Source organism: Mesoplodon mirus (genome assembly GCF_964341445.2).
Source record: "Mesoplodon mirus genome assembly, chromosome: 15".
In the NCBI taxonomy this organism is placed as follows: Eukaryota; Metazoa; Chordata; class Mammalia; order Artiodactyla; family Ziphiidae; genus Mesoplodon; species Mesoplodon mirus.
The window spans coordinates 38,052,006-38,066,610 of NC_138991.1; positions in this window are offsets into that span (position 1 = coordinate 38,052,006).

Genomic DNA, 14,605 nt, shown 5'->3' on the forward strand with positions numbered 1-14,605 from the left:
CAGGATGTGACAAAAGCCTTTTCATGTGTCTGTTGATCATTTGTATGTCTTCTTTGGAAAAATGTCTGTTCAGGTTCTCTGCTCATTTTTTAATTGGGATGTTTGTTTTTTTTGGTACTGAGTTGTATGAGTTCTTTACTTTGAATATTAAACTCTTATCAGATATATCATTTGCAAATATCTTCTCCCATTCAGTAGGTTGCCTTTTTATTTTGTTGGTAGTTTCCTTTGCTGTGGAAAGGCTTTTCAGTTTGATGTAGTCCTATTTGTTTATTTTTGCTTTTGTTGCCTTTGCCCAAGGAGACACATCCCAAAAAATATTGCTCAGACTGATGTCAAAGAGTTTACTGCCTATGTTTTCTTCTAAGGGTTTTATGGTTTCAGGTCTTCCATTTCAGTCTTTAATATATTTTGAGTTGATTTTTGTATATAATGTAAGAAGGTGGTCCAGTTTCATTCTTTAGCATGTAGCTGTCCAGTTTCCCCAACATCATTTATTGAAGGGGCAGTGCTACTCAGCAAGCAGGAGAAGCTCCCATCCCTGCCCTTCTCGCGGTGTATGTTGTCACTCCTAATAGGGAAAAGATCAACTCCTGCCTTCCCTTGTCTCTCCTGATTAGAATCACCAGTACCCTCCACATTGGGGACCAGACTCAGTGTGTTTCTGAGCCAGCCCTGACCCAGGCAGAAGCTGATCAGCAGCCCCAGCCCTGCCAGGAGGAGTGGGGCCCAGAGTTACTCCTGCTGCCTGTTGCTACCTGTCCTGATATGACCTGATCATGTCTGGTGCTGTTGGTTTATTCAGAATTAAGCGAGGGTTCTGCCTCTCTGCATTTAACCTTCAGTCCATTATGGGGAGCAGCGCTCTGAAACATGCCCTCCCTGGCATTAGGATGCCTCCTGCCCTAGGGAGTCCAAACCTTCTCCCTTGGTTTCCAGATCCCAGCTGCCTCCCACTGTGAGGGGAGGGGCTGTCTTTTGTACTTGTAGGACAAGTTGACCAGCCTGCTGGTTTGAACTGCATCGTGTAGCCCCTGCCTGCGCATCCTGCAGCTCACCAGTCCCTTTGTGCTGCATTGTGTAGTGGATGATCCAGCCAGTACTGGCCTCAGACCTGCGCAAAGGGGCTTCTGTCCTGGCTTGCACACTTTAGAGGGTCCCACCAGGGCTATCTTCCAGCTGGGCGCAACCCCTGGGGCAAGAAGACCACCTGGTCAAGAGGATATGCCCACCTGGAATCCACAGCTTCCCCCTAGATCATATTCCAGATACCTGAAACTCAGAACTCAGCCCCTACAGTCATGATTCTACTTCTAGGGCCTTTGTAAGCCTCTCCCCTGGGAGCTACCATAGTATGAACGACTCTAGGCTTGAAGCTTAGCCTAAAGCTATTTGCATGGGGTGTGGAAAGAATTTAGACATGTGCAAACATTCAAGGCCTTTTGCAAAGCAGGATATAACCCAGAATGGGGAGAAAGGGATCAGGCAGGGGGCTGGGGGTGAGGGTCTCCACAATGCCATATTCAGCACAGAACCCAGAGAAGCTCAAGAATTCTAAATTCTGACTTGGCTTTTTAGGTTATCGTGAAGGTCTATTTGTCAAGGAAGAAATACATGCTTTATTTAGCAGTTCGTTAGCTTGACTTACAACCTGTTACTATTTCTCTGCCTGGCGTGAAGCCTCTATTTATTCTCTTACCCTGGACCCTACCAAAGTCAGAGGTGGGTCTAGGCTCAACCCTTGTCCTATCTGGTCACAACAGCCTCCCTACCACTTCCTCATGTTCTTGAGACGCCATATGTTTCATACTCAGGTGGAGCCAAAGTGTGACATAAATAGTCTTGCAGCATCACAGGAGGTAGAGGGAAGCAAAATACATTCAGAGGAGTGAGAATATGCTGATAAAAATAATAGGGGCTTTAGAAACCAGCCAACCTAAATCCCAGCTCAGCTAGCAAGAAATTTGACTTCTCCAAGCCCTAATTTTCTCATTTGATACAAGCGGGAAGGATTCTATACCCTAAGTTTGACAAGGATTAAACAAATGAGTCAGTCCAGGGCCTTACACAATACCTGGCTCATAATCTACACTCAGTAAACAAGCCTCTACCTCCTGCTAATTTTGGAAGGTTTCTTTCTCTTAGAACGGGACCCACCGACACCAATTTTTGTCCTTTTCCAGCACAGTGCATGGAAAAGGTATTTGCCACTGGAATCTGATGTCTGTTGCAAGAGCTGCCCGTTCTTGGACTGTCCAGTCTATTCCAGGACCCCTGACTTCACTCCCCCCGTCTCCCAATCTCCAACTCCAGGGTCTGGTCTTTCCAGCCACGTGGGCTGCTTCCATCTTGCTTCACCACTGTTTGGAATGATTATCCAGGATGTTGTGTTTGGGTTTTTTTGCCATGAGCTTTCCCCATAAGCCATTCTGGAATGTATATTCTAATGCATCCAGATTGACCTTCCTCCTTCCCCCCACGCTCTGGCTCTCACGGCAGGTCTGGTTGTGGGCACCATCCATGGTTCAATTAGGGCCATGAATGGGGCTAATGTGTCCCATCTCCTCAGGAAATAGAAGGCAGATGGTGGGATAACTGCCTAAATCCAGAAAACTAGGAGAGAGGGATAGAGTCCTTTTTAGTGCCCAGATGAAGAAGTAAGGAACTCTAAGCCTAGCAAAGTGCCAGGCAAGCTAACCTGTAACTCTTCCAAGTATTCATTATAAGTTGGTTTGCTCTAGGTTTCTTGGCAAAGTTGAATTTTTAAAATTCCACCTTGTGTTACTTCAACTAAAAGAGAATCCATTTTAGCCTATAAATAGAGATCTATAACCAAACTCTCAGAGGGAACCTGGCTGGATATATGTAGAGGATATATAAAGAGGTGAACATTTGGCAGGGATCTAGAATGACTAGAATTTCTCTGACCTTCCCATTGGGAAATTCCCTCATAGACTATGGCCAGACAAATGGTACCCCATGCTCAAGGGAGAAGGCTGGACCCATCCCTGCCTTTGTCTTTCCTGAGCCTTCCACAATCATTAAATCCTGCACTTCTGTCTCCTTGGTACTTCTCAACTCCATCCACATCTCTTTATCTCCATCACCACCATCTTTTGACAGGCAACCCCCATAATCTCCTAATTCTCCTACTGCTTCCAGTACAGAGAGAACCACTCACAGCTTCAAGGTGCAGGGAGAGTGTGCGCATAGTGGTCTCCAGGAGCCTGGTCAGAAAGATGGATCCAAGGGCTGGAGAGAAGACAAATGAGCTGTTTTCAGAGCACAGTGGTCAGAGAATGGCCAGGCATCCCAGTTGTTCCCAATGGCATGTGGGAAGAGTGAGGGATGGGCTTCGAGTACGAACCAAAAAGAACTTCATAGGCTCTGAAATGGCTGGACTTTCTGGAAGTACTCAAATCACCCTTGAGAACCAATGCCTTTTAGTTTAGGTTCCCCCTTGACCCGAGAAACAGGTTTTGAGACAAAGGCTTGAATACAGGTAGTTTATCTGGGAAATGATGGCAGGGAACAGGAGTGAGGAACTAGAGAAAGATGGAAAACCAACACCAGGATGAGTTCCAGAGTTGGCTACCATGGAATAGGGTACTTGATCCTGGACCTAGGGGCAGTAAAATCTTGCACCTGTGTAAAAAAATCCTTTATCCAGTTTGTTATCATTTTCCTGCCTGGACAGACTGGATTGGGTAGGGCATTTAGGGAGTGCTGGTCATCAGGTTTGGTAGTCTAAAATCTAGAGCAGGAAGCAATGTTATCTGCTGGGGCAAAGGGGCTGCAGGAACCTGGTGAAGACTGCAGTTCTGGGACCCAGTGGGTTGCAGTTCAGAATCAGAATCCAGACCTTTTTTTTTTTTTGATTGCTATGTTTTATTTTATTATTATTTTTAACTGAGGTATATTTGATGTATAATATTTTAAAAGTTTCAGGTATACAACCTAGTGATTCACAATTTTTAAAGGTTATCTTCCATTTATAGTTATTATAAAATATTGGCTATATTCTCTGTGCTGTAAAATATATCCTTGTGGCTTATTTATTTTACATATAGTAGTTTGTACCTCTTAATCCCCTAACCTATCTTGACCCTCCCCCTCCCCTCTCCTCACTGGTAACCACTCCTTTGTTCTCTATATCTGTGAGTCTGTTTCTTTTTTGTTATATTCACTAGTTTGTTTTATTTTTTAGATTCCTTGTATAAGTGATATCATATGGTATCTGTCTTTCTCGTTCTAGCTTATTTCACTTAGTATGATAATCTCAAGGTCCATCCATGTTGCTGCAAATGGCAAAATTTCATTCTTTTTTATGGCTGAGTAGTATTCCATTATACACACCCACACGCACACACCACATCTTCTTTATCCACAGAATCCAGACCTTTCAAGGCAGCTTAGGATATATGTCTCTGAACTGTTGCTGGGAGGAGGCGGAGAGGCACTTATGCCTTCGTGGGTCAAGCACAACCCCCAAACTGTTAACCCTCTGCACTTCTGGTTTTTTGTGGATGAAAGGTGAGGGGATTCCTGCAGGTGCCCCAGGCTGTGGACTCAACCTGCTTAAAACTGCTCACTGCAGTAGCTGCTGGAGTCAGAGATGGGGCTGAGAGAGCTCACAACGGCACCTAAGAAGGGTCCAGTGTTTCCAAGGAGTGCTGGTCGCCTCAGGTTCAATGTGACTTAGCGTCAGTGTGGGACTGAGTGCTGGCCGCCTTCCGGTTACTCCTCTTCCTTCTTTGCCCCACGTTGTCTATGTCCCAGAAGGCTGACCTGTTTGGACTGTGGCAACAGGCTTTCTCACCCTCTGGCTTCTGGCTGAGCTCAGCCCGTGGGAGCAGGGACAGTGGGCTCTGAGTTTATTCTCCTAGCTCCCTACCCGCAAGGTTGCCGTGGCCCGGCTGCATCCTTCCATGAAATGTGACAGCCGGTCTCCAGCCCCCCACCCCCTCTCTCTGGGCTCTGCTAAGCCCTCCCTCCTCTGTCCCTTCAGCCTTAGGGATGGTAACAGCTTATGATTTTGTCAAGGGCTCCTTTTCTTCAACTTTCCTCCAATGACCCGGTTTGAATGTGCTGGCTAATTCCAGAGCCCCCGATGGCTGGACTGGATTTCACAGTCAGCATCAGTCCCAGAGAGAAAGTAAGACTGATGCAGGAGGCAGATGTGAACTCATGGGAGAACAAGCCAGCTTGACTGACCCCACTCAGTGGGGAGGATGAGGAGATTGCAACCTTCCAGCAGATGGGCACCAGAGGCTCACTTCCCTCCAGAAATTCAGACCTGGGCTGGGGAGCAGCAGACGGTTTCCAGACTCCACTTTCTAGAGGGGCAAACATTCCTAGTGGACCACCAGGCTGGATGCTATGGCTCAGCCTCCTGCCGGGTGGGGTTGCAGGAGCAAGCCCCTATACCCAGCCAGGTGGTCTCATGGTTTTCCTTACGACCAGGTACCCAGGAAGCTGTCACAGAGCACAGGGAAACCACGGAGTGGAAGAAAACAGATGTGCACTGAACAAGCATCCTTACCTGTCAGGTGCTTTATCTGCATTCTCACTGATTCAGAACTACCCTTGAGTCTGCTTTTGACATCCCCATTTTATGGATCAGGACCACAGGGCTTAAGAAGGTCCAATCAATTCCACTAAATCACACAGACAGGAACTTGGGCAGAAGGATTCATGCTCATGCTCTTTCCACTATATACACAAACTCACTCCTCCCTGAGCTAGGGGGGCCTCACAGTGGGCTGTGCAGACAACCCTGTTGAATGTTGTTCTCCACTCGCCTCCCCCGAGCCCATCCCGACAAGCCTCCACAAATGTTGATCTGAAGGGTAATTTTCTTGTCAACTGAATAATTAATGGGCCGCACACTACAGTGGCCCTCTGTTATTCTGCTTCTCTTTCAAAATGAATAGCTGTTTAACCAATCACTTGGCAGACGTATTACCCTTAGGTGTTTCTGTCAGTCAGCGTTTTCACACATCGAGCCTGAAGTCAGCAGAATCAATTTGGATATCCGCTCTGGGAAGGTGAAAGCAGCCACGAATTAGAAATTCTTGGGCTATCTGAACTTGTCGCCTGTTAGCACTGCACGGCGTGCGGATTGCCCTTGCAAGCTCCTTGGCCCCATGCTTGGGCGCCCCGGCATTGTCTGCCACTTTTAATAAAGCGGGAAGAGGTCTTTTGTGGTGGCTTTAAGATAATGTCTTGGACGGCAAGCGAGTCTTTTCTTTCTCAGTCAACAGAGCATTTATTTTGCTGTTTCCCTTCACAGAGGCATAAGGCGGTAGCTTTACAAAAGAATTTCAAAACTTCTGATAGCCCGGGAATGGGAGACTAAAGAGGGTGTGCATTTAGGCAGAAACAAAATTCTGAAGCATCTGAGGGGTGCTTCAGAAGTGCCTTCTGTCAGAAGAGAGTTTACCAGATGCTTGCTAATGTTGAGATACTGCAAAAGGATCTGGAAGACGTGGTGAATTCTTGCAACCAACCTCCCCAATGGATCTGGCTTTTGCCCAACAGCAGTTGAAGAGGCAGAAATACTTGTAGAAACATTGCTGGTGCCCAGTCTTTGGCCTGCCCTGCAGGTCACCTGCAGAGGTCCCGTCTCTGCTGATGGCCTCCTGCATCTCTCTGCCCAAGGGGCTTCACCAGTCATAAGATCACGCTCAGGTCTTGAACTAGGGGACTGGCTGGACGCGTTGGAAGTTAGTTCCCTAGGAGCGACCTGCAACCTAGGAGTGACAAGTTGGTGAATAAATACTTCAACTTTCTCATCCCTCAGTGGGAAAGTGATGAGGTGAATCCACACGGTTTCCCAGAGGGCCCCAGGGGACTGGGTGCCAGTTGCCCACAGGAGGAAGACAGTGGTTGACAGCCCCATTTTGCCTGTGTGAAAGCAGAGGCTCTGAAAAGATGAATGGTCTTTCTTCTACACTCCTTCACACACAGTATGTGCATCTCACCTCACCTGTCTTCACCCACTTTTATCTCAGTCTTTGCTGACAAAAGCCAACTTCACACAGGCCATGACACACCTTGTGTCTGAACCATGAATCACTCTCTTTCTGTTTCAGATTTTCTCAGAGGCCATGTTGTGGGATGTCTGTGGGAACCCCTCCCTGACCCCCCCCCCCCAGGAATGAACATGTACAGATTCCAAACGTGAGGGAATTAGTTCCCTGTGGGCCAACCCGTGTCGATGGGAGACATTTATTTTTTTATATTGATCAATGTTGATACATTCAGACCTAGTTATTTCTTTTCTTAACTGAAGTATAGTTGATTTAAAATGTTGTGTTCATTTCAGGTGTACAGCACAGAGACTCAGTTATACATACATATATATCTATTCTTTTTCAGATTCTTTTCCCATATAGGCTATTACAAAGTAGTGAGTAGAGTTCTCTGCTATACAGCAGGTCCTTGTTGGTTATCTATTTTATATATAGTAGTGTGTATATATTCATCCCAAACTTGGGGCTAATGTCCTGGCAAGGTCACTTGGAGCCAGTCTTAATCCACTGCTGGGAGGGCTTCTTCAAGCTTCCACAGGATGATAAATAAGGTGGAATTTCAAGGACTGTTTTGGTACAGGAACGAGTTAGTGGTCAAAAAGTTGAGAGAGGTGGAATGTTAGAATGATTTATTACATGAAACCAGAACATTCAGCTCCTTACTTAACATGCTCTCCCATCTCACAGACTTCTCCCCACCTCCCCCAGTAGAATCTAGAAATGTGTTTTGCACATTTCTAAAACAGTAAGAAATGTGCTGGTGAGGGGAGCACCGAATTCTTTGAGGTTAATTGGCGGCTGTTCTCCATAGGGTGGAGATGCTGCCATGGGGCTGAATTCCCTGTTATCAGTGGGGATAATAGGACCTCTGTACTGCAAAGGCCAGGTGGTGGCACTTAACTGACAAGGCAAAGCAGAAATAATTAATATCATGGATAGCAAATCTTGGATGGTAGCCAGTGTACCCTAGACTTATAGGAATTTATGGCAATGACCATGACATTTCTGGGAACAAGATACATAGGAAGTTGTGGGTCAACCTCCTCCAATCAGTTGAAAGACCTTGAGAGCAAGCACCGAGGTTTCCCAAAGAAGAAGAAATTTGGCCTCAAGACGGCAGCATCAACACCTACCTGAGTTTCCAGGCTATTGGCCTGTCCTGCGATTTTCAGACTTGCCAGCCCCCAAGTTGTATGAGCCTATTCCTTAAAATAAATCTCTTGATGGATTGATAGATAAGTGATAGATAGATTCTGTTTCTCTGGAGACCCTTGATTGAAACAACTTCCTTCTCTGTTTGGCTTTTCCAAGATTCCTGTTCCCTGGGGGATTACTTCCCCAAATAAACTGTCATAACAAGTCCTTGTCTCAGGCTTTACTTTCTTGAGAGAACCCAGCCTAAGACAGTAAGTCTTTGAAAACATGGGCACTTTTACACTGTTTCAGTAAAATCCTGTGATAAGCCAATTGTTGTCTGACTGTAAGGACTTGTTATTGGTAGAGAAGTTCAAAATATTGAAATGAAACTTGATTAATGCATATTTTCTTGAAGCTTTATTGGAAAATTTAAAATGCAAATGAAAGATGTCAAAGTCATGAGTTGGGAACTGAGTCACCAGCATTTGTAACCATGGAAAACTATTCATCTTTGAGGTTATTTGGATTCTCAGTGATACGGAAGACTGATAGGAAGGGTTTACAGCAGCAAATCCTGCCCTATACTCCTCTCTCCACCTTCCCCAATAGAATCTAGAATCTGGCCATTTTTCATCACCTGCAAAGCTACTACCCTGGGACCAGCCATCCTCATTTCTTACGTGGATTATCACAGACTCTTAACTGGTCTCCCTGTTTCTATTCTTACTCCCCTTCAGTCTATTCTCACTCCAGAAGTTAGAGGAATCCTGGTAAAACACAAAGTCAGATCATGCAATTCCTCTTCTCACAATGCCTCCAAACATCCCATTTTGCTCAGGGTAAAAACCAATATATGAAAGCTTTCAAGGCGCAGTGTGATCTGGCCTCAGTTTCTCTCTCTGATCTCATCTCTTGCTCTTTCCCTCATTCACTCCAGCCCCTGTGGCCTCCTCACTCTTCCTCAAGTGCAATAGGCATGCTCCTGTCTTAAGACCTTGCTGTTTACCCCTCCTGGAACGCTCTTCCCCTCCACAAATCCCTGGATCACTCCACTTGGCCGCCCCATTCACAGCTCCAAGGGACACCATCTACGTTGTAGCATAGACACATGGCGTGTTGGAGATCGGCTGGCCAACCCCATAATTTTCAAGTTGGGAAAATTGAGAAACACAGAGGTTGAATGACTTTCCAGGATCTCACATAAGACAGGAGACTGGCCAAAGAAACCTAGTTTCACAGACTCTCCATTCCAAGGGATGTTTCTCAGAATAATTTTGTTTACAGAAAGAGAGCTTGGCAACTGATCATCCCGAGAACATTTTCTTCCATATTTCTGGGCGTAATACGGGGTGGATCTACTAGAATTGTGATGAATAGTATAATGGATGGGTACTTAATCCCACACTGTGTAGGAAGAGGAGCTGGAAGCATCCCCCCATCAACCTCTGCAAACACTGGGGCTCAGAGTAGCAATCCCCATGGGGAATGACTGGGGAGAGAGGCAGAGCCCAGGCTTGTACTTTGTGTCGTATTCAATATTCTCTGGCAGGTGCGGGAAAATGACTCATTCCCCCTACTCCTCTGAAAATGTCCCTTCATGTTTCATAAACAACAGCTTTGCTGTGCCATTGTCTCCGTTAGTTATTTTCATAATTCATAATTATCTTAGTTCTTAAAATGTAGACGTACATTTAAAAGCATGATCCAATCGTGCTTGATTGCTGCCACATTGTTTTCAAAGTAATTACCATTCATTTGGCTTTTGAGGCTGTTGAATGAATTTTCCACATGAGATTCCTTAATTTGTACATATTTTATTGCTATAAAATAGGTATTGGCAAGCTGCCTAAACTGTAGTGAAGGCCTTTAATTCCTATCACTATGTGATAAAACAAATTGAGTGCAAACTGAGAGGCCTAAGATAGAACACTTGAAATGGATTCCACTCTTTTTTTTTTTTCTAAACCAAGTTTCCCCAGGTGTGAGACACAGGTAGCTTAGATTAAGGTAGCTTAGTTCAGGCTGAGAGCTCAGAATTGTCTTAGCATTTGTATAAAAATGATAATGTCCCTCTTTGATGGCAAACCTCTCTCTTCCCGTGATCTATTATTCCTTGAGGAAAAGGATGTTTGGAGAGAGAAGTTTTTTACCATTTTTCATGCATAGTAAGAGAAATGGAGTACTCACAAAACAGAGCCATGTAATTCTTGGTCAAGGTAGAGACTTGGGCTGGATGTTGAGACCAGGGTGGGCCCTGCCAAGCTGTGTAGGCTCCAGAAGTCCTTCTACTTCTCTGAACCCACTTTGCTCGCTTGTAATATTAAGGCATTGGAACAAATTAAATTTAATTTGTAATTTGTTTTTCTGAGGTTATTGGTGTCTTGGATTTATTTAAGATCTTTTTACTGAGGTCTTCTCTGGGGTTTTAAAAATCATATCTATCCTGTTCTGCCCAGATTCTAAAAATAGTAAATGAGATGAGAGATTAAGTTGTAGAAAGTATTCAAATGTTGGGTTAGATGACCTTCAAGGTCTCTCATAATCCAGAAATTCTTTGACTCCATGTGGTCAATGGAAGCTCTTCTTGGCTTCTTCAGTTGGATTTCCCACCACCCTCCAACCCAAATCCTTCCCACCAGCTCTGAGTCTCCCAGCAAAAACAAACAAAACAACAACAAAAAAGAACAGATGTGTGTCCATGCTTATGCATTTGTTGTCCTTGAAATGCCTCCCAACTTTTCTCTGCTTTCCAAGAGCTTACTCTTTTGCCCAGATTTAGGGCAATTGACATGACTTCTATGGAGGTATTTCCAATGACCCCTATTCACAGTGACCAATGTCTTTACTGAAATATTTTTCACTTGGTTCCATAGCATCATATATTGGTTTTTAGTGTTTAATACCTATTTCCCTTCTTTTTACAACTAATTGTATATTCTTTGAGAAAAGAGTTGGTGTCATTTTCTTCCATCTTTGATTTCACCCATAGTGAGAAGTGTAGCTGTTACTTAATAGGTAGTCATGGATTGATAGGTCCAACATTAATTTTTTTCTTTCATTTATTACAAACATTTAATTGACATATTTCTTCACTCCCTCCAGATCCCAGGAATTGACTAATCTGGTCTCCTCCATTGAAAGCACTCATTTTTTCCTTTGACATTCTTTCCCCCAAAGTTCATTGGCACACACACATAATTCTTCTACCAGATTATCTCTAAAATAAACACACGGCCCCTCTTAATGTTTCTGTTGGGTTTTCATTGTTAGTAGTGAAGAAGAAATAGATTTAAAGAAAGAAATCCAAGATAATCTCAAAATTACTTTTGCAAAAGACAAAGTTTCCCAGGCATAGTTGTCTCTAATATTCATGTAAATGTAAAAAGAAGTCTTCCCTCTTCTTAGTGAGTTGGTTGGGTTTCTCAGTTGCAGGGAGCAGAATCCACTCTGGCAATTTTGAGCAGAAAAGAGCTAAATAAAGGGCATTAAATAGCTCACAAAGATATTGGCAAAGTTGGAGCAACAAACTCTGAGTTGAGCTTCTAGGCACAACTTCCAGAACCACATCCAATTAAGGTCCCAAATCCCACATCCTCTGTTGCAATGGTAAGCTGGCAACTAAGTAAGAAAGTGCCACCACTGCCAGCCCTAGACCCATTACCGCCATGATCATAAAGCTGTAATAGTTGCTGCTAGCCCCAAAAAACTCATGTCTCCACCACCATGCTTACCAGAAAAGCCAAATTCCCAATGTTTAATCTCTTTGTTACAATGTTCATGTCCTCCTCATGTGTCTTGTGTGACCATCCACCTAGTAGAACCTGGATCCTTTGAAAACCTAGCTGCAGGAGAATCTCGGAAAAGTATTTTTTATTTTCCAGTTTTTACAGTTTGGGAAGGCTTTTGAGGGTTCAGAGTGGGTACTGAATGAGTTAACCTAAAGTACTGGCCACATTCAGTGATTTTTCTCTTGGTTTTTTTTTTTTTTTTTTTTTTTTTTTTTGCGGTACGCGGGCCTCTCACTGTTGTGGCCTCTCCCGTTGCGGAGCACAGGCTCCGGATGCGCAGGCTCAGCGGCCATGGCTCACGGGCCCAGCCGCTCCGCGGCATATGGGATCCTCCCGGACCGGGGTGCGAACCCGTATCCCCTGCATCGGCAGGCGGACTCTCAACCACTGCGCCACCAGGGAGGCCCTCTCTTGGTTTTTTTTATGGCAATCAACTTCATCCCAACTATCTTTCCAGACCAAAGATCCTTCTCCATGGAAGATTTGCCCAAAGATTATCTTTCTCTTTAATGCTCTTAAATGCCATATGTTATACCCCAAGTAGCAAGTCAGGTTCTTTTCCTGTCTTTGACTAGGTCTAGATACAACTACTAAAGTACAATTGAATCCTCCTAGCATTTGGTTGCAGCCTCATCTCGTTAGGATTCTAGCCTTCCTGGCGCTTTACTCATAGTTGGACATCTTTCTCTTGTATTTAACCTTGGTCATGAGTTCTTCTTTATACCATTTTGATAGGTGCCTTTTTAAAATCAGAGCACCTCTGAATCTTATCTCTGCAGTCATATTATTTACATAGGCACCCCTTCTTTCTCATAGGAGTTGACTGGATTATGATCATTCATTTATTTTAATCAGCAAATATTTTTTCATGACCCATCCTGAACTGGATACTAAAGTCATTTTTTGTATTCCATACTGAGGATATAATGGTAAATAAGATTTACCATGGACCTCTCAGGATGGTGGAGAAGAGAGGTATTCCAAATAAATTAAACAATGACAAATTCTGATAAATACTGTGAAAGGAATGGTGTTGGAATATAGAATTACAGGGAATATAGGGAAGTTCTTTTATGGGTGGTGTCATACAGGATAATAGTCTGAAGGGCAAGAAGAAGACAGCCAAGCCAAAGTAAGTTATGTCCACTGGAGTAAGGAACTCAGCATGTGTAAAGGTTTGAGGTGAGAGGGAGTTGGGTGTATTGAGGAAACGGGAAAATGCCAGGGGTGAACAGAGCAAGTAGGTGGAGCGGGAAGACAAATAAATGGATTTCATAGATGCTCTGCCTCAGACCGATTAAATGTGCATCGGGCATCTAGACAATGAAAGTCTTTTGCCAGTAGAGCTTGCTACTGAAGCACCTTTTATTTCTTCCATTTCGTGGATTAGACTTGAGTAAATTCCTGCAATTATTTCGATTCTTTTTTCATTTTTACCTCACTTAAATCACCTTCAGTGTGTCTCCCCGCACGCTTGTGTGGATTTTCCCTCCAGTATGCATTTCTGATTCGATTGTGTCTTTAAATGTCATTCTCAACATGGATGGGCCTTGAGATGATCATACTAAGTGAAGTAAGCCAGACAGAGAAAGACAAATATATGATATCATTTATATATGGAATCTAAAAAAAAGTGATACAAATGAACTTATGTACAAAACAGAAATAGACCCACAGACATAGAAGACAAACTTACAGTTACCAAAGGGGACAGGGTTGGAGGAGGGATAAATTAGGAGTTTGGGATTAACATATACCCACTACTATATATAAAATAAATAACCTTGTTGGTTATCTATTTTATATAGCACAAAAAACTATACTCAATAGTTTGTAATAACCTATAAGGGAAAAGAATCTGAAAAAGAATATATATATATATATATATATATATATATATATATATATATATATATATATATATATATATATATATATGAATCACTTTGCTGTACACCTGAAACTAACACACTGTAAATCAACTATACTTCAATGAAAAAATAAAAGAAAAAAAAATGTCATTCTCTTCTACTGAGGCCTTTCAAGCCAGAATTTTATCTCAACAAGGCTGTGATACCCATAAGATACTATTTACCATTTAGTGTTACAATCTTCAATTCACTTTCCTCACTGCCATGCCCTAGATGTTGGTTTGTAGAAATGCAATGACACAGGATAGCTCTTTTTGTAGCAGAATATCTTGCAGCTGTTGCTTACTGTAAAAAAATGCCTCTCAAACTTATTTTTGCTGACATTTACAGACCGGGTGCATCTTCTGACATACACCCAGAATTTGATGATGTACCATCAAAATACGAAGAAAATAGTACTTCAGATTTTATGTTTTGTGGTGGTATGAATGAACACATGTCTAACAATGAGTAATACAATCAAAGATGAAAAAATTACTTTTATGATAAAGTAAATACACATGGTTAAGCTACGGTTTAAAATATTATAATTTATTTTTTAATATGAGTAGTAACTTAATCCCAACATATTTCTTTGGTAAAAATGTGATCAAATGTATTCTATTGGAAAGAAGCAAAAATAGACCATATTTACTGTCTAAATTTTATAATAATTTAATGATATTTAGCATCTATTGCAGATGTATTTATTATTGCAGATTGTATTTGCTTTATC